The sequence below is a fragment of the Panthera leo genome, chromosome C2 (assembly GCF_018350215.1).
Source record: "Panthera leo isolate Ple1 chromosome C2, P.leo_Ple1_pat1.1, whole genome shotgun sequence".
NCBI classification, from domain to species: domain Eukaryota; kingdom Metazoa; phylum Chordata; class Mammalia; order Carnivora; family Felidae; genus Panthera; species Panthera leo.
In genome coordinates this window covers 111,525,596-111,551,888 of record NC_056687.1, presented here as the reverse complement: position 1 = coordinate 111,551,888, position 26,293 = coordinate 111,525,596, and the positions used below count along the sequence as shown (strand labels likewise).

Sequence of the window (26,293 nt, the reverse complement as noted above, 5' to 3'; positions counted from 1 at the left end):
TATTTTATACTTTTAGCTGAGTATTGGGTAATATTTGAGCAGAGCCCATAATTTTATTAGGCTGTGCATGTCATTTTATTCTCATAGAGTTGTAAATTTAGGTCCACTTGTACTTGGGGAGTGGTTTTTGTTTCTATATGAAGATGTAACAACATACGTGTATTTTACTCTTTAAACCAAGCAATACGGTTTTCAGATGAAGTAGTTATTGGAAATTGCCTTGTTTTAACCAACATCTTCTCTTTTTAGACTTTCTCTCTGTTTTAACCAAGATTGTCTCTTTTTCCCTTGTAGATCATACTAAAGAGGAAAGGACAGTGTGCTTGGTTAGCGTAAAGGACGAGGTCATTAGCCATATTGTAAATACCGTCAAGCAACACACACAAAAACCCCTCAGCCACAAGACATCCACATATTGCATGTTAACCAGAAGAAGAGACAACATGGAAATCCACTGCACACTGTTGCCTATACACTTTGTACATTTAATTGATATTTGTGCTGAGGTGATATTCCTGTCTGAAAGAAGAACAACATTGTCTTTCTTTTCTAGCACAGAGTTCTGCATTAAAAGATGCATACCTAATTAGTTTCCTATATATTCATGCCATCTTGAAAAGACAGACTATGGTGTAACCATGATTCTATTATGTATTGGTACGTCTGTAGACCAAGGTATAATTTTTTAAAAATAAGTTTATTTCTTTCAAGGTTTACAAATAACAAAGGTGCACCTTGTATTTAAAATCGCCATTATAGACGAGAGCGTGCATGCACAGTCATTTTTGTTTAAGAGTAATATTTTTAATGTAATAGATTTTAAGATGTGGTGAGGGAGGGATCTGACAGAGATGAATGTGCCAAGCAAAACCACAACTGTGTATCTTTTAAAGCACATCATGGCTTTAAGTACCATGTTGTTAAGGATTCTCATGAAGTGCCATAGACTGTACATCAAATTAGAGTATTATTTCTTCAGTGTTATTGTTTTCAGAGCCACATTTTGTTGCTTATTTGCTAGTACTAATCAGTCAAAGGGCACCATTCTTTTTTCCTTTTTTTTTTTTTTTTTGGAAACCAAAGCTGTCTCAGAAATGGCCAATTTAACTCTACAGTAACAATAGACAGCACAACACAAACTCTCTCAATACCGATAAACTCACACATACTGGAGATATATATAATAGATATATATATAAAATTATTTTAATGCATTGTAGTGTAATATTTATGCATACTATACTGTGTAACATGTTATTCAAAAGGGATATGCCATTTCTGAGACACGATAACAAAAAAAAATGTTTGAGGAAATTATTTTGCTTCTATTTATAGCTCTGTCAAAAGTCAAACGACTATAAATGCTTTGCAAAAATGGTTTCACATTTGCTTAAATGCTTCACCACAGTCACGTTTAAAATAGTGACTCTAAACAAAGAAGAAAGCAGCACTGTCATCAGATGCATGATAAACCAAAATATGAAAATGGGAAATGTTTAATTAACCTAGTAATTGGGTGGGTTAAGTACATGGGTGAATTTTATATGTGATTTGTTTTGTTTTGTTTTGTTCAGATTAACTGCTTATAGCCTTAGAAAGCCTTTTACAAAATTAAAAAAAAATAGATGTGCATTCAGTTTTTAAGAATGGATTCATCCAAAGGAATTCCTTTTTTGTGGTTTGGATGTTGCAGCTAGTAAAGGATATTTTTGCTCTGATTGGCAGTTCTAAAAATTGCTGACGTCGGGGCCAGGTCACTGGTAGTTATAGTGTGGAATGGGAGAAGCGAAAGTTCAGTTATAGAACTTTCCATACTTCCAAGTTTACTGCAAGTTTTTATGCTTGAGAGAGATGCTTTCTAATATAAGACTGATGTGTTGATTTTACTGATTGTACTGTACATCTATTAAAGCCTTAGATTATTACATTACGGGTTGGAACCCATACCAATGTAATTTCAATCATGTTAAGAGAGTAATGGTGACTTCACATGTTATTGTAGTTAGTTACATTATAGAATATTACTTATTTTTCTTGTTAAAATGTAGTTTTTCATTTCCTACATTTATTAGATTTCATTTTCTATTAACAATTGAATACCATTTCAGTTTATAGACTCTTGTTTTATTAGATTTTACCGATGAATTTTTCAAAATACAAAAAAAAAATTAAAGTAGTTTTTCCTTCATAACATACTCAGTTTTGAATTACATGTAGTGTCATACGAATATTCGTATTATTGTTAACTAAATGATTTATATTTTACTGATTTAATATTAAAGTGTAAGAATGTCAGTCATTGTTAGTTCTTGTCTAGTTTTCATTAAAAGAACAAAGATCTTTTATATGGATATCTTATAAATATATAATCATTGCTAAGTAAGAAGTTAAGTTGTTGCTATCGCAACAATCCTGGCAGACAATTGAGTAATATTTTGATGATTTATTTTGTTTGTAATTAGTTATTATAAGAAGATCTAGATCCTAGATATTAGAATAAAATTTATTTTCTACTGTATCCATTTCAAATGTTAAAGTATTGTTTAATATTTTTGAAATCCCTGAATATCAGGCCTTGTTATAAATAAGCTGCATAATCAATAAATAGAACAAGGGACTTTTTTGTTGATAATCCAAATACTCAAAGTTTACGTAATGAGAATTATAGCGTGTGTGCAAACTCTTGAGGGTTGATTATGCTGCAATTTAGCATGTTGGAACGTCTAGAGAGAAGGTTGACTTTTTGCACTTCTGTATATAGTCAAAAGAGAGAAACCTGTATAATAGTAAGATCTTATTTTGAATAAAAACGTCTATAATTACAAGGAGTTTTGTTAAGGCTAATAAAATGACAGACTGAGCAAAATTGCTTGCAAAAGTGGCACAGAGTTAGCACTCCATACCCCTTCAAACATGTTGCTTTGCTTTATTGTGGACAGCTTGTAGTTTGCCAGGATTTTTTCAGCTGGAAAGATATGCCATCCTTCCGAGATCTCATGACTGACAAAAACTCCATTGGGCCAAATCTGCCTGAAGATCATTACCAAAAATAGCAGGTACTTCAACCATTAAGGTGAAATCATGGATCAAATATTCCTTACATTTTTCAAAACTACTGCATGTTTAAAACTTCAACGAAAAAAAAAAAAGAGAAAGAACTATACTAAGGACATATATTATACAAATCAGTTTCTGCCAATTTCAGTGGTTTATTGTTCACAAAAAAAAAAATCTTCAAAACAAGTATTGACTCTCACAAAATTTAAACCATAAACAGGCAAACCAAACAGCACACCGTAGCTATAGTTGTTATGTGATTGTTTTTTAATTGCTGTAGGATCCTGTTCTTTCAGCAGGTGAAAAAATAAAACGCAGTTCAAATTTCACGGTTTTAATTTTCAACTCAGAAACACTCAAAAAAGCAAAGGTGATCATGGGCACTTGTTTAATGAATTCGTGTATCCAGCCTTCACTCCCGCTGGCTGCACTTATCAGCAACCCTACAGCTTTCATCTGCTGAAAGGACAGATGTGCTTGGTTTTACTATTATGTAATCACAACTTACTTTCTGCTTGTAGTTGCTTAAAATTATGTATTTTGTCTTGGGCTGCAATTTGTTTTATGCTTATTTTATTATTACTGCAGTAGTTGACTTTGCTGTATGGAAAAATAAAGTGAAATTGCCCTAATAAAACTTCTCTTTCTTAAGTATATTTGTGTATCTGAGACTGAAGAGTAAATTATTTGTGCGCGTTTCGAGTATTCATGCCTGTCTGTCTTAAGGAACGTACTGATATGAAAATTCATTATCTGGTTTTAACTGATTGCAAGGAAGGCACTCACTGTTCTTCTCACCAACTGTCCTTTGATACCAACCTTGAGAATCTCAATTGTGATGCATCGCCCTGTATTTTCTGAAACATCTTGCCCTCTCTTACCTTGACACTTCGAGTGCTTGCTGTTGGATACTATTTTGAGTATAGAGGAGGAAAACCATAAGGGAGGAAAAAAAAATCTCTTATCAGTTCTAGAGCGCTGTCTATTAAAGAAATTCTCTTTGGCTTCTTCGGGAGGCTAGACCTGGAAATCAGGCATTCTAAGTGAATATTTCAGTAATGAAATAATGATGACATTTGATTCAGCGGGATAAAAGAGATTACACATAGGCAGCTGAGCCAGGCCATGCCATAACTCGTGTGTGTGTGTGTGTGTGTGTGTGAATTTTGTAAATGAGAAGTTAAAAATTTGGCTACAGTGAGGTCTGGCATCCCATACAGCTTCCCATTTTGCAGTTTCCACAAATAGCCAGTGAAAGCCAAAGTTCCAAAGTGAAGAAATTAACTCATTGGTTCCTTTAGTGCTGCTTTATGTGACGGTGCCACACTCCATATTGGGTCAAAGCCTGCAAATTTTTCTTTGTGCATCGGTGCTTTTTTCTCTAGAACTTACTACAACGAAAGTAAGTGCGTTATTTATAATTAATACAGTTCTGCCACTGGTTGAGTTCTATAGAACATTCCTGTTATTCTCAGTGGATCCAACTATTCGAGGTGCCACTTAATCAAAATTAGAGTAGCTGTCCCGGAGATGATTATATAAAGCAGGAGTTTATAATATTTTTGAGTAACGTGAAAACATCCAACTGTCTGCAATTAGTGTTGGTATTTTGGGTATCTTTTAATTGAAAAAGAATTTCAATAATGAACAGCCATTGTAAGTTTTCAGCCCTTTAAGTGATGCTGTATTTTATTAATCACAACAGTATTCAGCCCTTTAAGTGATGCTGTGTTTTATTAATCACAACAGAAAAATAGTTTTTGAGATATTTGTTATTTTCCAGACAACACTTATTATTCAGAAGGATCTTTGACGACAAGGACCACTAGGGGTCCTCAGCTCACAGGATGGGACCCTGTCTTAGAAGTCATTAGTTACTTCTTTCTTTTTTGGGGAACAAAATCATTTGCTAGAGCCATTCTTTCATTACAGAGCCTTGACACAGAGTTTACACTTGGGAATTACTCTGGAGGTAAGTGATGCGTAGCAATCTATAATGTCACTGAGGCACACTCAGACCAGTAGTTTCCTTCATATAAGAAATAGTCACTTAACATTGTAAGCAAACCTGTAGGACACTCGGCAACAAAATTTTGTTATTTTTTAACTTATTTTCACTCCACTTCCTAATGAGTTTGAGGCAGTCAATTTAATACTTGTATGGAAACTAATTTGGCAATACATTTCATAAAAAAAATACTTGAGGTCCTCTGTGTTCTGGAAAACACAGAGATACCTGTGTATCTCTGTAGGTAGAAGATACCTACTTGAACTGTATTAATATCATGGAGGTCCACAAATGTGCAACAGAGAGATTTAAATGTCAAGTGATTTGTTTTTGACATTTGTCTCTTGATCTATCAAAACAACATCGGGCCTCATTGAAATGACTTTAAAGAAACCCTTGGCCATTGCCAGCATTGGGCCCAGCCATCCCTAGAAGGGGCCTTGGCCCCACCAGCACTTGGAACGGGTGGTAAATCTGAAGCTTCCTTCAGACTGTGGCTGTGGGAGGCCACGCTGGGCCACAGCTACCCTTCCAAACCTCTTGGGAGTTAGACTCCAGGTTTTCCCAGGACCTTCAGAAAAGCAAGATCCAGATGTGTGCTGTGCTTGACCTGGGCTTGGGGCTCTGGAACTCTCCTTCTTCCAAGGCCTACTGGCACGCTTCCTCAGAGTTGTCAACCCTTGCGCTGGATGCCTGTCATCTTCAGCTACCCCATCCTTCCCCCATCCCTGCCAAGGGTCCCAGGCAAACAAAGGCAGAGCCTACCCCTTTGTGTATTTTAAGGAATCTGACCCCCAATTTTCTTTTTGCTGCATGAGCTTTTAGTGTGCTCATGTAGTTTCGTTTTTGTTTTTGTTTTTTGGGGATTTTTTTTGCTAATGAAATGTTGGGAAATAGAACAAAATATAGCCTCCCCTGGAATTCACCTTTTTAGGAACAAATAACAGTGGCAGTGTAGAACACAGATAAAACCTATTACTATTAGTGACCTGATAACAGTCTTTCAGAAAACGACTTACCAAACGAAGCGAGAGCGACCAGTTCCTTTCTCTCTGATTGGGTTTCATAAGGACAAAGTGTAGAATTTATTTTTTAACAGGGGATAATCCAGGAGGTTTATTCGTGGTGGTTGGGAGCCACCAGGTCCTTGTGTAAATTCTAACCACTACTCTCCGTCCCATTTGCCTCTAGGTGGAATCCCTGACCTTGGAACTTAGAAGAGCTCCATGAAGGGGGTCAAACAGCTTCAGGTGGGCTTCTGTGACTCCACCGAGATGGGTGCATTTTCCCTAGAGGAAGATTTTAGCTGTTGCAACCATTGCCTGGGCCACAGTCATGAATAGATCTCCTAGGACATAGAAAAGCAGCCATGGAAGAAAATGTAGGAGGAGGGTTCCACATCGGTGTGAGTCCTTAGGCCCAAGTGCCTGGTTTATTAAATCTGTTCTGGCCCTAGATACACAACTATGGGAGTATTAAATACTGAATTATACCACCCATGTTGTAACTGAAAGGCACTTGCTTGGACCAGGATAGCTACCACCAAGATTGCCCGGGTAGACAGGATCTATTCACAGGAGAACCCCAAGTTCGTGATAGAAACCAGTGGTCATGGTGACTCTGAAGGTCTGGAAATCAGTGAGCAGTCCGCAGACGAGCATACTTGAACTTAAATTTAGAGCCATGAAGTGCCAGAGAACCAAAAATTTAGCCAAGCGGATCTCCAAAGTCCATTTAGAATGGCACACAGTGCACTGGTCTGGAAGACATAAGTCTCTTGCCTGAAGTCATATAGTGAGAGTAGCAAAGTTAAGCAGAAAACTTCGATCCCATCCCCACCCCCGAAGTCCCATAATATAACATCACTTTAGGTTTAGGATGAAAGAGGAACTTCAAGGCTGCAGGGGAGGCTGAACAAAAGAAGCCTTAGGAATTAGCATCTAACAAATTAACAGTCAAAATCTGGGCCCTGAAAAGGGTCTTAGTAACAAGAAGAACTGTAGTGTATGCCCTGCTTTGTTTTACTCCTGGGCCCCTTTCTTTTCATACATGCAACCAGTTCCCACCTGCGGACTTCAGTGGGCTCTGAAGTGTCACATCTGAGGGTGGGAGGAGTTTAAGGAATTGGGGCACATCCTTGTGCATGGTGAAGATAGGTCCTAGCCAGGGAGAAGAGCATCACAGATGCTAGTAGGAAACATAGCACGTAGGAATAGGTTATAATCGCCTAAAATGACTATTTTTAGGACATGCATTGAAAATTTCCTTAAATTCATAAAAGTCAAAGCTATGTATTGGAAATGGCAGTGAGCACTGGGGTGGCTCAGCAGTGGTCAAGGGCTCTGGTACAAGACCACAGGGATCCATCTCTCAACTTTCTAACCCTTCGAGTTCCTTTACCTCTCTGTGACTCCTTAATAAGAGAGAAATCAAAATAAGACAGAAATCACCTTAATAAGACAGAAGTCATAAAAAGAATTTTTACCTTGCAGGGTCATGGAGTTGTTCCCAGACTTTTCTGCAGTTTGGAATTTCCTGGGGGATCTTTAAAAGGTATTCAGGCTTGGTTCCTACCTCTAGACCTTCTGATTTAATTGCTGTGAAGGCAATTATTGGGTTAATATACAAAAAGTGCATAGAACAGCACCTGAACATATAGCAAGCACTTGATACATGTTAACTATGATCACTATTTTATTAGTATCAATTTTGCAAATTGCTACACATGATCTTTCACTTTCTGTCCTAGTTCTTAGGTCACACAGCCCTTTTTTCAAGGAACCATGCACACGCTGTATGTATTTGTGTTATCTACAGTTCTGTCTTCCCTGTTTAGTGAAACTTTATCTTCCTTTAATTCACCACAGCTCCTGTTTGTTGCTGCACATACAGCGGATATTTCAAAACTAGAATCAAGTACTTTCTGACTCATTCTGAAAATTCGTATGTCATTTTCCAGCATGATATGACCATAGATTGTACCTAAGTCGTGTCAATTTGAAAGTGACAGTTTAGACATATCTATCTAAGCTTAACTATTTGAATTTTCCCTGTATTAAAATTGTGCTCAAGAGCAAATAACAGAATGGATGCATTAATTGTCATAAAAAGTGTGCCTTTAAACAATGCATTTAAAATATTTTGTTATATTTATCAAAATAGTATTTCCAATTACATCTGAGTGACCCTAATGTATTTCCATATCATTTTTCATTGCAGGTTTATTTTAGATGCTTACATTAGCACTGGCTCAGCTCTGTGAACACACACTATAGTTAGAATCTAACTATGTGCCAAGGCACTGTGCGAGGCTCTGAGATACTAGATTGATTGGCAACAAGTTCACAGTGTAATAACTAAAATACGATGTATAGGATACTGAATACACCCTGATCTCTTACTTCTCTTCTCCCACAACTGTCCTGAGCCCTTTAACTGTAACACAAAGTAATTTAGAATAAAATTAAATGAAAATTACTCTTTTTGAATAATATGACTGCTCTCCTCATTACCCAATTCTTTTTATCCCTAAGAAGTAATCTGAATATTGAAAAATTATGTATGGTTGATTATGCTAATTATAGCATTTTTTTATAATGGCAAAACCAAAGAACAGTCTTTGTTTCAGTAGTTAGAAAATGACTAAGTGAAGTATAATGGAGTGTTAGATAGTTAAAAAGCATTTTTCAGAGCACCTGCATGGCTCAGTGGGTTAAGCATCTGACTCTTGATCTCCCCTCAGAACTTGATCTCAGGGTCGTGAGTTCAAGCCCCACATTGGGCTCCGTGCTGGGCTGGAGTCTATTTAGAAAAATAAAATGAAAAGCATTTTTCAAAAATGATTTAATTATATGGGAAAGTGATTTTAGTGGGAGGATTATAGGAGGCTTTTTAAATTGGGTTTAAAAATCTCTGTTTTAGTAAACATTTGTTTTTTACTTAAATTACCTCCTATATTTTTCCTTTAGTTTTTACTTTGAATCACTTACATTGTTTTTTAAACCATCCACCCATTTAAGTGATTCAATTTGCCAAATCCAGAATATTAACGTGTCTTACAAAACACGCACTTTACCTATCACTGTTAGTTGAAAATTACATAAAATATCTTGCCAAGTGAGTAAAATATGTATGCTGTTTTAGGGAGAGTAGTAAAAGAATACTAATAAAACCCCTGTTAGTACAATCTTGGGTCACAATGCTCTAAAACTCCAACTAGTCTCCGTGATTCTATCATCCCCGATTTCCATTTTATGTATAACACAAATTTCTGTTTCAAATCAGTCGATTTGTCTATCTGGGTAGTTACCTCCTCACTCTTCTGTTCTCCAAAAGACACCCTAATTCATCAAAATTGGTTAACATATATTATTTTATTGAAAAAAGAGCTAAGTGTCTTAAGGATCCTTCTACTTAGGGAAATCTGCTAGCAGGGTAACTACATTAACCGGGGAGATGAGGGCAACGTACTGCTCTCCAAGGATGTGGCATTTGAGCAGACCTGAGTGACTTAAGGAGGCATGACATTACCTTGGTGGCGTGCCTTTCCCGGAAGTCTTTCCTGGTGAATGCTGACCCATCCTTTCTGCTCCAGTAAATGCCGCTGCATCCAGAAACATTCTTTTCTCCCCTCCTGACACGATGAAGGGGACATTTGTTATTCCTTGCTCTATTTCCTCAGGGCTTTTCCCTCTATTTTAACACTTTCTTTCCTTCTTCCTGGTATTACAGGTTTATTATTTACAAATCTGCATCTCCCCAAAGAAGGGTACTTTTCTACCAGGAGGGAAAAGCCAATCTTACTCACCACTGGGGCACTCAGTGCATTGCACCACGTTTTGTACTTGGGAGGCACTGGTTGAGTGTGTTCATTTGCTTGCATTTTAATTAAGTCTATCTCGTAGCTTCAATCGAAAATGGAGAGCAGGAGCATTCTATCACCTCAGCTCTTTGGGCCGGGAAAACAATGCAACCACTGAGAATCTAAAAAGATTGACAGAATCTCAGTGTCTTCCATTGTTTTGAAAAATGGTCTGGAGGAAAGAACTGGTATTCAACCTGCAACCCACTCTGAACCTCTTTAACTGTACCACTAAATAGAGTAATTTAGAATGTGCTTAATTAAAACTTCCCTCCCTTCTTGAATAAAAACCGTGATTGTCAAACTCATTATCTATGGAGAGGAGAATGTAGGAAGGAATATTCTAGTATGTGTGGTGTACCTCATGAACATATTCTCATAAGGAGTCTGTGGTGAGAGAACAAGCCTTTACAGTTCTAAGTCTGAGAGTGAGAGTCTGTTTCCTTGCATGCAAATGTCTTTCCCTATCATCTGCTGAACTGTTTTTATTTATGTATTCCTTTTCCCAGGCTCCTCAAGCCTGTGTTAATTAGCATCAGTAGCGGAGCATCAGAGGAACATAAGTCACTTATTTGTGAACAAATTATAAGAATTGCAGCAGAAATTGATCTGTGCAGAATATACACCTACAGTCTGAATGCTTTTAATATCTTTATCTTGTTTTAATTAGTTGGTTTATTTTTCTTCCATCCTGTTCCCTTTATATTATTTCACAAGGCTCTGAGCTCTGATCATTATTTTTGGCTCCTCGGCTTCCAGCAGAACTCTCCTATGAAAAGGTGTATTGAAATATTATTTCATCTGATGTGACTTGAAAGGGTCTGGAACGCCACTACATTCAATTTTCCCACCTGTTCACTGCTAATTAACAACCTCTGAATAAGAGATGAAATTTTTCATTTTATACTTAATGAGATTTAAATACTTTAGGAGACTTCATGGGAAAATGACTTAAATTCATTTCCTTCTCTTTCCTTCCCTCCTTTTTTCCTTCCTTCCCTCCTTCCTTCCTTCCTTTTTCTTTCTTCTTCCTTCCTTCCTTCTTTCTTTTTGCTTTTCTCTTTCTTTCTTTCTTTCTTTCTTTCTTTCTTCCTCTCTCTTCATCCCTCTCTCCCACTGTTTCTTGACTCTTTTTTTTTTCTTTTTCCTATTCTCTCTTCCAAGAATTTAGAGAATTCTAATCTGTGCCATGCACTGTGATAGACACTGAGGACAATATCATTAATCTGAATCAGTTTTTATTCTCAAAGGACAAAAAGAAAAGTTGGAAAGATAGATGTCAACAAATAGCTGCAATTCAAATGAATAACTGAAATCCTAGAAGACCATGCAAACTGCTATGGAAAAGAAAGAGAAAGATCCCTGATTCCTAGGGAGCAATGAAGAAGAAAGAGCCAGAAGATGAGTCTGTGCAATGCAAATGTCCTCAACTTTACAGGTTTCCCAGTGGTTTTCAGTGTCATGCAACTTTCTAAAATCTTTATCATGCTCCTATGATAAAGAAAGTATTATTTGCCTTCTGTAGTTGCACAATATCCAAGCCTTAAGTTTGTTAAGTCAAAGATGTGACAATCACCTGAGTTTGGGCCCCACAAAATCCGATGATACTGTTTCTTTAACTTGAATTGATTGGTGTGTTGGCCTAATGTGGATATCTTTTTAAATTCTCTGATTTGCCAGAAGGAAGTACATCCCCACCACCTGTACGGGTAAATGGTTACAATATTTTTAAATAGAAATAAAAGAAATTATTAAAATGCTTACCTCATTGCATTTTTTACAAAAACCCCAAAATACCGGACTTCTTTATCAGTCTTATTTCAAATATGAATATTAAAGGTTGAATGAGTAAACTAGAGCACCACAAAATTTAGACCTCAATTTAGTCACTAGTATTAACATTTTGATGTTTCCTCAAACGCTGTTATCAATAGAAAATGGATTGGTTCTAAGTTGGTCTTATTTTTCTTCTCTTGTCTACCCTCTGGATGGAGGTTCTCGGAATCCTGAAATGAAGGAAAGTCTGGACAGTTGCTTCTTTGCCTTGTTAATTCCCGAATTACAAGCCTGTCCTCTCATAATTGCAAAAACACTTGAACAAACTAATCAATTATTTTGTACTCTGAGAGTTTTTAAAGATAGTAAATTAACGAAGTACTAGAATCTAACACTTTCAACTTAAAAACAAATATTTGTTGAATGATATGGAGCTGAGACAAATAGGCACTGATCCTGCCCTGATGGAGATCGTAGTTCTGTTGGGAAGAAAGGTACAAAGGTATAACATATAGGACCTAGAAGCATCTAGGCGACAGGGTGATTGGTGGGGTCGGACACCAAATCTCACTTGGGGTGATTCAGGAAGCTCTCCTGGAGGAGTGCCAACTGGATGAGCAGTAAATGGGAAAACTGGATAGGCTGGAATGGGAACATAGAGACCTCATGGGTCTCAGTATACATTCAGAGGCCAGCTCTAGACAGATGGAATATTCTGGTTGCCACTGGCAGAGGATTTGTGAAGGTAAAACTAGAAGCAGGAAACCCAGTTCTTAGTTATAAAACGTGATGATCAGAATTAGGGTAAAGAGCAGTTAGGGCCTTCCAGGAAGCAGATGCCATGATAGACGAAACCTGCAAAAGCAGATGCCTTGATGGATGAAACCTGCAAAAAAACGTGTGGGGAGAAAGCTAGAGAAGGTGGGTAGGCCCACAGATTGTTCTGTTATCTGACACCTGTGGAGAAAAAGGGGAGGGAAGGGGAGAGGGTAAGAAGAGTTTCAGACTACAGCACAGTTACTGGAAAGTTTCAGCCAGGTTAACCAAGAGACTCCAAACCAAAGGGACCTATTAAAGAAGCCCCGTATTTTGCTATTATGCATCTGCATTTTGTGTGGGGGGCAGGGAGTGTGGGAGAGAGAGGCTTTATTTTACTATTTGGTGGGGGTGGGGTCGGGTGGGGGAACCTGGTCAGAAGGTAGAAGGAGACCCAGGAGGGATTGGCATTTATACTGGGACTGGGCAGGGGAAGGGCTGCCTCAGGGCCTGTTGGGAAGAGAAACTGAGGCCAGCCCCTACTGAGACCTACCTAGAGAGGTGGGGATGGGAATTGGGCCTGGAGGAATGAGGGGCCACCCTGTCTCCAGGCTGGACATGAGGCCCTGGCCCTGCCTCATTTTCCCCTTACAGGACCTCAATCCTGCCTGCTCCCTGGGCCCTATGGACTCCAAACCTTCGTGCCCTATTGCAGAGGAGAGGGCTAGGCATGTGAAGGCAGTGGACAGGGAGCCTAGGGAAGTTAGGGAGCACAGGGTAGGACCCAAGGTGTGGAGAAGGTGGCAGCCACCTGGGCAGTTGGTTCCTGGAAGCGAAGACCACAGACAGAGCCACACCTCCCAGGGCACCCGCAGGGCCCCAAACGGCCACTTCCAGCAGATGGGCCGGGCACCCCTGCAAGGCATTCACTGGGCACTGGGCTGGGGAGGGGGCAGCATTTTCCAGCACAGGGCAGTCTCCGAGCTCTGCTGGTCCATGTGCTTCTTCCTCAGCCTGGAGGACTCTCTGTTCACTGTCCTGTTGGAACGCTCCGGCTTTGAGACCACCCTCAGATGCCAAGCTGCCAGTTTGTTCATACGCTTCACCCCGAGCTGCAAGAGCTGTTCTTCCTCCTCAAATGTCACATCTACTTTGGCACTGGAGGTGATGGCCTTGATGGTGGGGTCATAAGAGTTGGCTGCCAGCACCAAGTTGGCCTGTAGGTAGTTGACATCGCTCCTCTTCTTCCAGTTTGCCAGGGCGACGCGCTGCTCCGTGAGCATCTCTGGGTCAGGCTTGACAATGGAATCCTCAGGATTATCTCTAGGCACAGGGCCACTTTGGGGGGAACGGTTGTGGAGGATGGTGTCTGAGGCCTTGGAGTCCCAGTGACCACTTGGAGTCCGCAGTGACCATAACCATCTCTCCCACATCCATGACTTGTACACTGTGGTCGAGGGCCTCGATGACATCATAAGAGCTCAGGTTAACACCAGCTCTGGCTCCTCCTGAACCTGCCTGCTGTTCTCCAGTGAGGGCTGCAGTTGCAGTGACTGGGCCCTTGGCTGGGTGGCTCCAGCAGGGTGGGCCTGGGACCAATGTCTGCTTCCTAAATAGCAGATTCCCCAGGATGTCCAGGCATTCCTCCAGGCCAAGTTGGGCTTGGGCTCAGGCTCCAGTGTGACCAGGAACTCTCCAGTTGGGGCCAGGGTCTGATAAGCCTCCTCCAGAGGGGGCTGCCCAGGAACCGGAATGGTGGTAATTTGCTCAGGTCTTCTTATCCTACTGGTCTTTGTGCCCCCCTTCCCCTGCCCCTCCCATCCCCCTCCTCCTCCTCCTCCTTGCCCTCTGTCACTTTACATCTTCCACCCTCCTCAGCATCTTGAAGTCCTCAAGTGTCAAGATGCCGTTAGATAAGGGGTTAATTCATATCCAGAAATACATAAAGAACCCATACAACTTGACAAAAAAATCCAGCTAAAAAGTGAGCAGAGGATCTGAATAGGCATGCTTCCAAAGAAAGCACAGATGGCCAACAGGTACATGAAAAGGTGCCCAACATCACTAGTCATCAGGGAAATGCAAATCAAGACCACAGGGAGATAACATCACACAGGTGTTACGATGGCTATTATCAAAAAGAGAAGGAATAACAAACGTTGTGAGGATGTGGAGGAAAGGGAATCGTTGTGCCCTGCTGCTGAGGGTACAAATTGGCACAACCCCTGCAGAAAACAGTATGGAGTTTCCTGAAAAAATTGAAAATAGAACTACCACACAATATAGCAAAATGAGTGAAGGTGGTCAAAAGATAGAAACTTCCACTTATAAAAAAAATAAATCCTGGGGAGACAATGTACAACACAGTGACTATGGTTAATAGCCAGTAACCATTCTGTAAATTTTGCCTGTGTTGTTACTTGTGGCTATGACTTAACTTCACTGATCAATATTATTCCGTTTTATGAATATATCACCATTTGTTCATCTGACCTATCACTGATGGCTATTGAGGTCACTTCTAGTCTTGTGCTGTTTATAGTTCTAATGCATATTTTTGAAAGTTAAAGAGTAGATCTTAAAAGTTCTTATAACACGAAAAAATATAATTCTGTGTGGTGATGGATGGTAACTAGATTTGTTATGGTGATCACTTTACATTGTATGCAAATGTTGAATCATTATGTTGTTCATCTGAAACTAATGTTATATGTCAATTATATCTCCATTAAAAACAGTGATAAAAAGAATAAAAATTAAAAGATCTTTATTTTCCCATTAGTCTGTGGTTCCCCAAAAAAGTGAAGAAGCTCAGAGGAAACATAGCCTTGGCATGAATGCGGCAGGGGATTGAGAGGGGAAGAAACTAGGATTGTCAGGCAACTGTGATACCTGCACAGCTGGAGATCTAAGAGGTACATATTCATGGCTGCTACAGGGATAGGAAAGAACATATAAAGTATAGAAGTCTGGAGAAGTGTGGTTTGTGATTGGATATGGAAGGAAAAGAAAAAGAGGAAGGACTCAGGGTGGCTCTGAAGTTTCCGTGCGACCTAGTGCAAAACAATACAATTGATGGCAAAAGAATGGGGTATTTAATAGGGATGGAGATAAACGCCTTATCAGATTGAATCTTAAGTGTTTATGGAATATCTATGTGGACACAACTGGGAAAATATGTCTGAAGACACATGGGTTCCCAATGGGCCTTATGTTTATTCTCATCCTCAAATCTCTGTCTCTGTCTCTCTCTCTATTTATGTGTATATATATATGTATATATATGTGTGTGTGTGTGTGTGTGTACATATACATATATATGTATACATGTATATATATATATATGTATATGTATATATATATTATATATACAGATGCCCATAAAGATGAAGCTATTTGCTTCCCAGAATATCAGATTTAACAAGCATTCAGTCTGGGGTGTCTGAGTGGCTCAGGTGGTTGTTGAGTGGCCAACTCTTGATTTCAGCTCAGGTCATGATTCTGGCTGGGGTCATGGGACCCAGTGCTGCATCTGGATCTGTGCTGAGCGTGGAAACTGCATGGGAATCTCTCTCTCTCTCTCTCTCTCCTGCTGGGATTCTTTCTCTCTCCCTCTGCCTTTCCCCCTGTTTGTGTGCTCTCTCCTCTCTCTAAAAATTAAAAAAAAAATTTTTAATAAAAAAAACCCTTTCAGTCTGAAGTCATTTATGTAATGCAACTTTATAAAACTGTATTAAAGCAATTCTGTTCAACAAAAGATAATATTAAGAAACTGAATAGGCAAGCTCAAAAAAGTCAGATACATGGATTTTTTTTTAATTTTAGAAATTAATAAGAAAAAGACTGACAACCCATTAGGAAAATGAGCAAGTGACTTTCTTGGGTACCTTATAAAAGAGGATATTCAATGCAAGATAAAAACACAATGAGATATTACCACAAATCCACCCCATTTGCTGAAATGAAAAAGTGTGACCATACCAGGTGTTGGCAAGGATGTGAAGTAAATGAAACACTCACATAGGACTGCAGAGAGTACAATTGGTACAACCTCGTCATGACAAGGTTGGTGACCTTGAAAGCCCATATAACTGATGGCCCAGTGTGAGCTTATATCTAACAGAAATGCCTGTAAATGTGCCAGAAGACATGCACAGAATGCTTGTAGAAGCATTAGAACTATAAACAGCACAAGACTGGAAGTGACCTGAATAGCCATCAGTGATAGATCAGATGAACAAATGGTGATATATTCATAAAATGGAATAATATTGATCAGTGAAGATAAGTCACAGCTACAAGTAACAACACAGACAAAACGTACAGAATGGTTACTGAATGAAGCCAAATCTAAAAGAAAACATGCACTATGATCCCATCGATCTAAAATTAAAATTCCACAACACTATAGTATTTCGATATGTATACTTACAGGTTAAAATGCAAGGAAAGCAAGGGTGTGGATTGTCACTGAGAATGAGCAACGAGGGCTTTTGTGAGCACGCCTGCCGTGTTTTCTTTCTCGATCTGAGTGGCGGTTATAACATGGTGCTCGTGTTATTAAAATACATTAAGCTGTCCATTTGTGTTTGAGATATAGGCATGCCACATTTTATTGTACTTCACGGATACTTTTTATTTATTTATTTTTTTTAACAAACTGACTTTTTGTAATAAGCCTGCATGAAACAGGTTTATCAATCAATGCCATTTTTCCAAAAGTATCTGCTCACTTTGTGTCTTTATGTCACCTTTTGGGTAATTTTCATAATATGTCAAACTTCTTCATGATTATCGCATTTGTTACAGTCATCTATGGTCAGCGATTATGACTCATTGAAAACTCAGGTGATGGTGAGTATTTTTTAGCAACACTTTAAAATTAAGATATACACATTGTGTTTTTAGATATAATGCTATTGCATACTCCTTGACCTACAGTATTGTATAAACATAATTTTTATGTGCACTGGGAAAGCAAAGAATTCATTTGACTCACTTTATTGTGATATATGCTTTATTTCAGTGTGCTCGAACAAAACCTACAAAACCTCCGAGGTATATGTCTACTTTTCTGCTTACTTGTTGTGTTTAACAATAAAGATAAAAAACTGAAAAGCAAAAAGAGAAAACCATAAATACCTTATTTCTTCAAGAAAGAAAACTTATGAGGTAAGTTTAGAAGAAAATAGGAACATCTCTTAACAAATGAAGAGTTACGATAGGAAGGTAGGAGCTGATGTTTACAGGTAAAAATTTTATTTTATTATTATTTTATTTTTAATTTTTTAATGTTTATTTATTTTTGAGAGAGGGACAGAGTGCAAGCAGGGGAGGAGCAGAGAGAGGGAGACAAAGGATTTGAAGCAGGCCGTTCACTGTCAGTGCAGAGCCTGATGCGGGGCTGGAACTCACTGTGAGATCATGACCTGAGCCGAAGTCAGACGCTCAGCAGACTGAGTCACCCAAGTGACTCAGTACCCCTAAAAATAACAATTTTAAATATACAAGTTCGGTAGATTTGTTTTAAAAAATAAAATAGTTTCCGTGAGTCACAGAATTTTTCTCTTTTACCAAAAGTTTCAGTAACTAGGAGAAATAAATGTAGAAAATATATTTTACATCTGATTATCCTTAACATTTATAAATAAACAAATGGAGGAAAGTATATTCTTCAGTTTGACTATTTCCCAAATACCTAAGTAGTATCACAAGTGAGACAGCAGAAGGTAAACATAGGAAAATGGGAGAATACAAGTCACAGAAACACACCATTTCATTTGTCAAGACTCTGTTCTTCATACCCGTAAAAACTGCAGCCCAAAAATGAGTTAGTGGTTTCTAAAAACCAGAGAGCACAACCCATGCTATTTATGAAATGTGCAGTAGAGATTAACTGAATCCCTCATATACAGAGATACGTATCTTATTTTGCTTTTAAAAAGCAGCAAATATATTTTGGGGGCCATGCTAAGGGTTACTTACAAAAGAATTAGTGATTCAGAATCCTAAATCTATGGCCATGCTTATCACCAAAAGCATGATATTGTTTGCCAAGATTATATTCTCAATGAAAGAAATGCCCCGGATTGCTCAAGCTCACATTCCCTTGATATATTAGTTCTTGGTTTGGGCTCAGAAATAGTTTTTAGGTAGTTTCTTATCATCTTGCACTTTTTTTTTTCCCCTTTTTAACCAAGTGCAGAAAATGTGGCCAGTGTGCATTTCCAGCAGATGTCAGTGTTGGCGTTTGATGTGATCTAGGAAGGCCTCAAACCGGGGGCCCTACTTGAGGATGAACAGGGTTCTGTGCAGATCCTCACTTCTTGTGAAGTGTGGAAAGATAGAGAATTCTGTTCTTTTGCAGGATATTTTCTTCAGAAGTCTATTGCTGTGAGTTGGGAAATAGAGTTTCGACAGATTTGTCCATCTCTTTCAGACTTAGCTTGTTCTAGTTGTACATAAATTGTATGAATTTATTCTTCCTCTTGCTCCAAAAAGGATATTTGCTATCTATTTCTCTCTCTGAATTTCTTCCCAGAATGATGATTTTTTGGCTTGAGGAATTTCAATGTGTTTGTCTCAGAAAAATATATTTAGCACCTACCAGGTACCCAGGAAATAGAACATTCTAGCTGGCTTGAAGGAAGACTTTTAATTATGGCAGTAAGTTCTATCACAAGATATGAACAAGTTATTAAGAGAGGACAGAAGACAGGGTAACAAATACTGCCTAGAGGAGAGAGGTAGACTTCATTGAAGAAGGGATCTGGAGCCTTGAAGGATGAATATGTGCTTCAGAAATGAAGAAATGAAATGATGTGCAAAATCCTGACGAATGCTGTTCGTGCCGATAACTTCCATACAAGTTATTTTAGATCATAGTCCTGATTCTTTGGAGGCTACTTGAAGTATATTCAAGTATTTAATAGTTTGAGACTGGAGGCCATTTACAAAGTAGTTAAAAACACAGAGTTTAGATTCTACCTAGATTCAAATTCTTGCTTTCCAATTATTAGATCCTGATATGGGGGGAAAAAAGTAATTTTCTTGTGCATCAGTTTCTTTATCTGAAAAGGAGATGGAAACGACATCAAGACTTTATAAGATTGTCAAGAAGACTAAGTGAAATAAATATAAAGTGCTTAGTATGGTGTGTGGTGCATAGTAAGTACTCAAAATGATAGCTATTATTTATAGCTATTTTATCTCATTAGGAATCATGAAGAAACATTCAAGAAAGTTGACACTGAGTAGAGGTCCTCAGATTTTAATGAGGAAAATACGTGAACCAACCATTTTTTTAACCGATAGTTCACCAGTGTTTGGTATTTATGCCGAATTTGCTCTGTCCTTTAAGAAAGAGATCACATCGAGACAGGCACTTTAAGCATTTGTTCTGCACGTCTTGCTGTGTGGTTTTGGATCATATTCACATGCTGTCAGTGAAGGACCTACTCAGGTTCAAGAGCACACCCAGAAAAAGACAGGCTTAAAGAGCAGAACATGAGAAATCTCTTCAGTGCAACAACTGTGCTCAAGCAGAGAAAATCAGGGTTATTGAGGACTTTGTCAATAGGATCTTGGAAGCCAACATTCTACGTGAAAGTCTGATCACCCAGCAGTCTGCTTTCCCTCTTGTCCTATGAAGAATCATGACTTGTTTCATTAGTCACAACTAAGAATGAAATGCATTAGTTGGAAGAGAGAATGGGAATGATATCCTTATCTTCCAGATTTATTGACGAGATCTCCATCTCTGTGAGGCAGGTGAATGGTGGGCTCATTCAATTTGGATTGACTGTTTATGAATGGTTCATGTTTAGATTTACTTTATCCAAGGGATATGATTCAGAAGATGAAATTAAAGAAAAGTGGAGAAAACAAGACTTAAAAAAGAGAATCAAATTTGGGGCACCTGGGTTGCTCAGTTGTTTAACCAACTGACTTTGGCTTAGGTCATGATGTCACGGTTCATGAATTTGAGCCCTGACAGGGCAGAGCCTGCCTGGGATTCTCTCTCTCCCTCTCTTTCCACTTCTCCCTCACTTGCTGTCTTTCTTTCTCTCTCTCAAAATAAAGAAATACTTAAAAAAGAGAAAGAAAATAAAAATTCCCAACTATAAGCACGAACAGCATTCCAGTGCCTGGGCAGATACATCTCACACTGATTTTGCAGGGAGCCAAAGTGAGAAAACATTGACTGAGTTGAACCTCTCACATGAAAAGAGAAATATATATTGACAACCTGATTTAAAGTTTTATGGAGAAACAAACATCCCAGAATTGCCAGCATGAGATTGGAGGAGAAGAGCAAGGTGGAAGACTGGTGCTGCCCAACTTCAAGACTTACCATGAAGCTACAGTCAAGACAGAGAAATAGACCAATGGAAGAGGATAGAGAGCCCAGACATAGGCCCACATAAATATAGCCAAGTGGCCCTTGGTAATACAATGGAGCAAAGATAATTTCGTCAATAAGTGGCACTGAAACTGGACATCTACATGCAAAAAAAAAAAAAAAATCTAGGCACAGAGCTTATACCCTCCACAAAAATTAACTAAAGATGGATCATAAACCTAAATATAAGATATGAAACCATAAAACACCTAGAAATAGGGCGCCTGGGTGGCTCAGTTGGTTGAGCATCTAACTTCGGCTCAGGTCATGATCTCACAGTTTGTGGGTTCGAACCCCATGTCAGGCTCTGTGATGCCTGGAGCCTGCTTTGGATTTTGGATTCTCTCTCTCTCTCTTTCTCTCTCTCTCCCTCTCTCAAAAGTAAATAAACATTAAAAAGTTAAAAAAAAAAAAAAAAGAGTGCCCAAAGTCCAGAAAGGTGACAACACCAAATTCTATTGAGGCTATGGAACAACAGCAACTCCCATACACTGCTGATGGGACTGCAAAATGTTACATCTGTACATTTTGGAAGATGGTTTGGAGGTTTCTTACAAAACTAACTATACCCTTACTATATGATCCAGTGATCATGTCTCTTGGTATTTATCCAAAATGAAATGACAAACTTATATCCACACAAACACCTGCACACGGATGTATATGGCTTTGCTCAAAATTGCCAAAACTCCAAAGCAACCAAGGTGTCCTTCAGGAGGTGAAGGGGTAAATAAACTGTGGTACATCCATACATTAGAATATTATTCAACATGAAAAATAAATGAGCTATCGAGCCACGAAAAGTCAAAGAAGACATTACTAGTAAAAGAAGCCAATCTGAAAAGGCTACATACTATATTATTCCAATACATGACATTATGGAAAAGGCAAAAGTACGAAGATAATAAAAAGTTCAGTGATTACCAGGGATGGACTGTGGGGAAGGATGGATAAGCAGAGCACAGAGGATTTCTTTAGAGCAGCGAAAATACTCTGCATAACATTTAATGATGGATACTTGCCATTATACATTTGTCCAAACCCAAAGAATATATAACATCAAGAGTGAGCCCTCAAATAAACTCTGGACTTTGGTGATTGTGATGTGTCATTGTGGGTTCATCTATAGTAACAAATGTAACACTCTCTGGTAAATAAGGTTGATAATGGGAAGGCGAGGCATGTGTGGGGTAGAGGGCATATGGGGAATCTCTGTACCTTTCTCTCAATTTTGTTGTGAACCTCCAACTGCGCTAAAGAATTCAAGTCTTAAAAAGCAAGAGAAACATCAAGCCACCTGGGTGGCTCACTTGGTTAAGCGTCTGACTCTTGGTTTCAGCTCAGATCATGATCTCATGGTTTGTGGGTTCGAGCCCCACATCAGGCTCCATGCTGACAGAGTAGAGCCTGCTGGAGATTCTCTCCCTCTCTGTCTGCTTCTCCCCCTGCTCACTCTCTCTCTCTCTCAAAAATAAACTTAGAGAGAGAGAGAAACATATCAGTCTCTCAAAGAAATCCAAGTTTTTACCAAAGAGAAATTTTGTCTCACCAAGGAACTGCATTCACAACCAGCCCTCGGGCAAGGACAGAGCAGCACATCTGTTGCCACATTTGTTGCTCGTCTCAGCTGAAGGAACCAACTCCAGGCTTGCCCTAACCATTCCCTCTCTCATCCAAATTCTGTACCCTTTCTTTTGGACAGTGAGAAGTCTTGGCTGCCCTTGCACAGCCCTCTATGGTGCCTAGAAGCTACAATTCATGTTTCTAACACCCCCTACAGGCTTTTTGAGGCTAGCTTTCACACCATTTGGTGGGAGGACCTCAGCAAGGCTGGTAATCACTGGAATACAGAGGGGCTGGTGGTCTTCTCCGTTCCTGAACCATCCTCAAAATTGTTCTGAGGAGTTCTACTGTTACTCCAAAGTCCACCCAGATGCATTGTGGGGTGAAGGTAAGATACAGGACAGAGAAAAACCAATGCCGAGATACTCTCAGTTCGCTCCCTGAATTTATAGGAGGTTTACCTGGTTTGGAGCTGAGTGGAAGTAGGAAAAACTAGTTCTGGCTAACTGATCACTCCTAAATTACCCTGTCTTAAACCTTGATGGTGGGTTGAATCAAAAAGCTAAGAAGTTTCTGGGGCACCTGGGTGGCTCAGTCAGTTAAGCATCTGACTCTTGGTTTTAGCTCAGGTCATGATCTCCTCGTTTGTGGGTTCAAGGCTTGCATCGGACTCTGTGTTCGCAGTGAGGAGCCTGCTTGGGATTCTCTCTCTCACTCTCTCCCTGCCTCTCTCCCCACTCAAGCTTTGTCTGGCTCTCTCAAACAAATAAATAAACTTAAAAAAAAATCTAGGAAGTTTCTATCTTTTATCTCTCCTCTTTCTCTGACGCCTCTTTGCTGAGCAAGATAGCTCATATCTCTTAGCCCAAAAGAGCATCTCAAATTATTATCCCATCACATTATTTTTTTTAAAAAAATGGGCCTAGAAACCGGTGAAGTTGTAAGAATAACCTCTGTCACATTAGCCAGTTAAACATTTGCAGGTGCTTTTGTAAGAAGGAAGCTTTCTTCAGCTCAATTGTATTTGGCAGAAAGCTTGGGATAAAAGCTTTGTATTTTATACATAAAAGAAAGTCTTCATACAATATTGTATTTCCTGCAGTATAAACATCTTCAGAACAGGAAGAAGAGAGATAATTTTCCGTGTGTGTGTGTGTGTGTGTGTGTGTGTGTATGACAGTTTCTTTGTATCATGTGCACCTGAGCAAGTATAAATGATACACTTGAGACATGCACAGGCCAAACAGACTTAAAACTCACCTTGCTGTGGAGCTGACATACTAGTTCAGAGGAATATATATTTTCAGAAGGGAAGAAAAAAATATTCGGAATATGCAGTATGAAATTAGTTACTCTAATCCTAGGTGCCACTCTGAACAAGTCCCCAGGCTCTGCTTTTTTTCTGAAAAGCATTTCATTTACATCAGTTCTCACAACTAGCCTATTGAGGCAGGTAGTTTTATCTCCATTTGGAAGATGCAGAAACTGAGGCACAAAGAGGACAAGTGCCTTGCCAAAAACAACATGATTAGTTAACTGAGAACTCAAATGAGGCTTTTCTGGCTCCAGAGAGCTTGGTAAAACCTTGGTATTTTCAAGAGAAATATCACTGGTCTTGATCACTTTCAAATTCTAATTAGCCTGATTTAAAACTGTTTGATTATTAATATAAATTTGTTCACAAAGATTTAAATCCAAAAATAGATTATAGAAATTATACAGCTGATTTCCTCAGTCAGCATTAGTTTGGGCCAAAGGCTATATCAGGATGTATCATCTGTTTTAAAACCAATTTCTCTGTTTTAGAGAGAAAGCAAGTGAAATGTTTAAGTATAAAGATTCATTGATTCATTTGGATCCTTGAGAACATTTTATAAGAAACCACTTTGAGTCATTTGAATTATATCAATCAAGAAAATTACTTGCAAAAAAAATAATTGAATGAGAAAATAGGTACATTATTAATTGTAGGTATCTAATATCATAAGCTTAACGTAATAGTTTTGATTTTTATATTTGACATATGTAGAACTGAACATGTGTAATTTTTCCCCTATAAAATCACCTCCTAATATTTTAGCAAATTTGGGTGAGGCAAGCGTCTCTTAATCTTGAATATTTTCTAGTATTGGGTAGCCCTATGGAACTCTTCATTATGCAAAATATTGATTTGCTTCCATAAAAGATGGATAAACTGTTTCTAAAACTATATGTCCCAGAACTGGGGAAAAATACACCTTGAAATTTATATTTGAATCATCCAAATTATTCGTATTCTAATACAAAGATCAAGCCAGTACATTCATCAGATTGTCCTCTCGAGGAGGAATCTTGCTGGGGGTTCGATTGGGAAGGAAGCAGCCCACGGTAGCTTGCAGACCCAACTCTCTCAGGAAATACCGTGACGTCATTACAAGCGAGCAAAAGAGCCTTGACGTTCACACACAAATTCAACTCATGATGCCAAGTTGACCCTCAAAGTAATTCACCTCTAGTCCCACATTTCATTAGGGGAGGTGAGGTGTGACTATATATCTTAGGAAGAAACAGAAGTGGTTCTAGTCCTTTTTTTTTTCTGAGGAATATTTTCAGTGGAAGAAAAAGAGGAAAAATGAATTTGGATACTTTCTGTAAGAACTCCACTTTATGAATTTTATACAAATGATACAATTTGATTTAAAAGCTCTTTTGTGATCTTCAGTTTCATTTTCCAGAGGGAATATCAGAATTTCTGAGTCTCCTGAGTCTAGGACAAGTTTGTGTGAAGTTTCCTCATTCAGTATCAAGGGAGTCACCGAGATCAACAAACCACATATCAGCATTCTTTTGCATTGGGTAGGGGTGTGTGTGTGTGTGTGTGTGTGTGTGTCAGTGCTCACACATGCACACTTGCTAGATTACTTAGATTTAAAATCTTATGTAATCACAGGGGAATGGCTTTATTTATGTCATAAATAAAAAAAAAAAACACTTCTAATTATTTAAAGTTCAAACTTAAGTAGGCACTTCTGCCTTCTAAGAGATGTGGCAAATTCCTGTCGTTGGGGATAATAATCTCCCTATTGCGCTCTCCCCTTGGGTGATCAAACATTTAGAGTAGCCTGCCACAAATACAAGTGTCTTGTGTAAGTGAGATATTTTTGTTTTAGTTGATTTTTCAGTCACGTACCAGGACTGAATTCTGCATGTTGATCAACCCAAATGCAAAGACACAAGCCCCCTTGGGAGATGAAATGCAAGTGAGAGTCACAAAGGAGCAGGAATTAGGAGCGGGGGTGACAAGGAACCTAAGTCCTTGCACAGAAGTCTTATTGGAAGATTTGATAAAGGAGGCAGCATGGGTAGGTGGGTGTATTCAGGTGTGGTATTGTATTGAGAGTCTGACTCTGGTTTTTGATACTTGTTTACTGATAGTTTTTAAACCTCTCTGCTTCTTTTCCCCACATCTGGGCAAGCTGATAAGAAAGGCTGGTACTTCCTCCTTGGGCTCACGCAGGAAGTTCAAGCCACATGCAGGAGCCTCGCTGCAGCCCCAGCCCTAAATAGAATAAAAAGCCCCAACCCTGAACTAGTCTCCTTTCCCTGCTCTCCCAAATCACTTTTGGACCTGCTGAGGAGGCAGCCTGCTCCCTCCAAAAGCCTCATTATATAACAAACCTTTTCCTACTCTCTTGGTGTGTGTGGCTTCAGGAGTCTTAACATTTTTTTTTTAATGTTTATTTCTTTATTTTGAGATTGAGGGAGAGAAAGCGTGTTCGCATGCAAGTGGGGAGGGGCAGAGAGAGAGGGAGAGAGAGAATCCTAAGCAGTCTCTGAGCTGTCAGTGCAGAGCCTGGTGTGGGGCTTGATCTCATAAACTGTGACATCATGA

At 38.9% G+C, this 26,293-nt stretch overlaps 1 protein-coding gene and 1 pseudogene across 13 annotated transcripts in view; one reads left to right on the top strand and one right to left on the bottom strand.

Annotated features, from left to right (window-relative positions):
• Positions 1 to 3,713, top strand: part of MBNL1 (muscleblind like splicing regulator 1) — a 204,542-nt gene extending 200,829 nt beyond the window's left edge. For all 13 annotated transcript variants that reach the window (XM_042903544.1, XM_042903555.1, XM_042903551.1 and 10 more), the window contains one exon: positions 295 to 3,713. The gene's annotated coding sequence lies outside the window, so the exon portion shown is untranslated. The remainder of the gene's footprint in view (positions 1 to 294) is intronic.
• Positions 3,714 to 12,907: 9,194 nt separating this feature from the next.
• LOC122229328 overlaps positions 12,908 to 26,293 on the bottom strand; it is a 32,634-nt pseudogene continuing 19,248 nt past the window's right edge.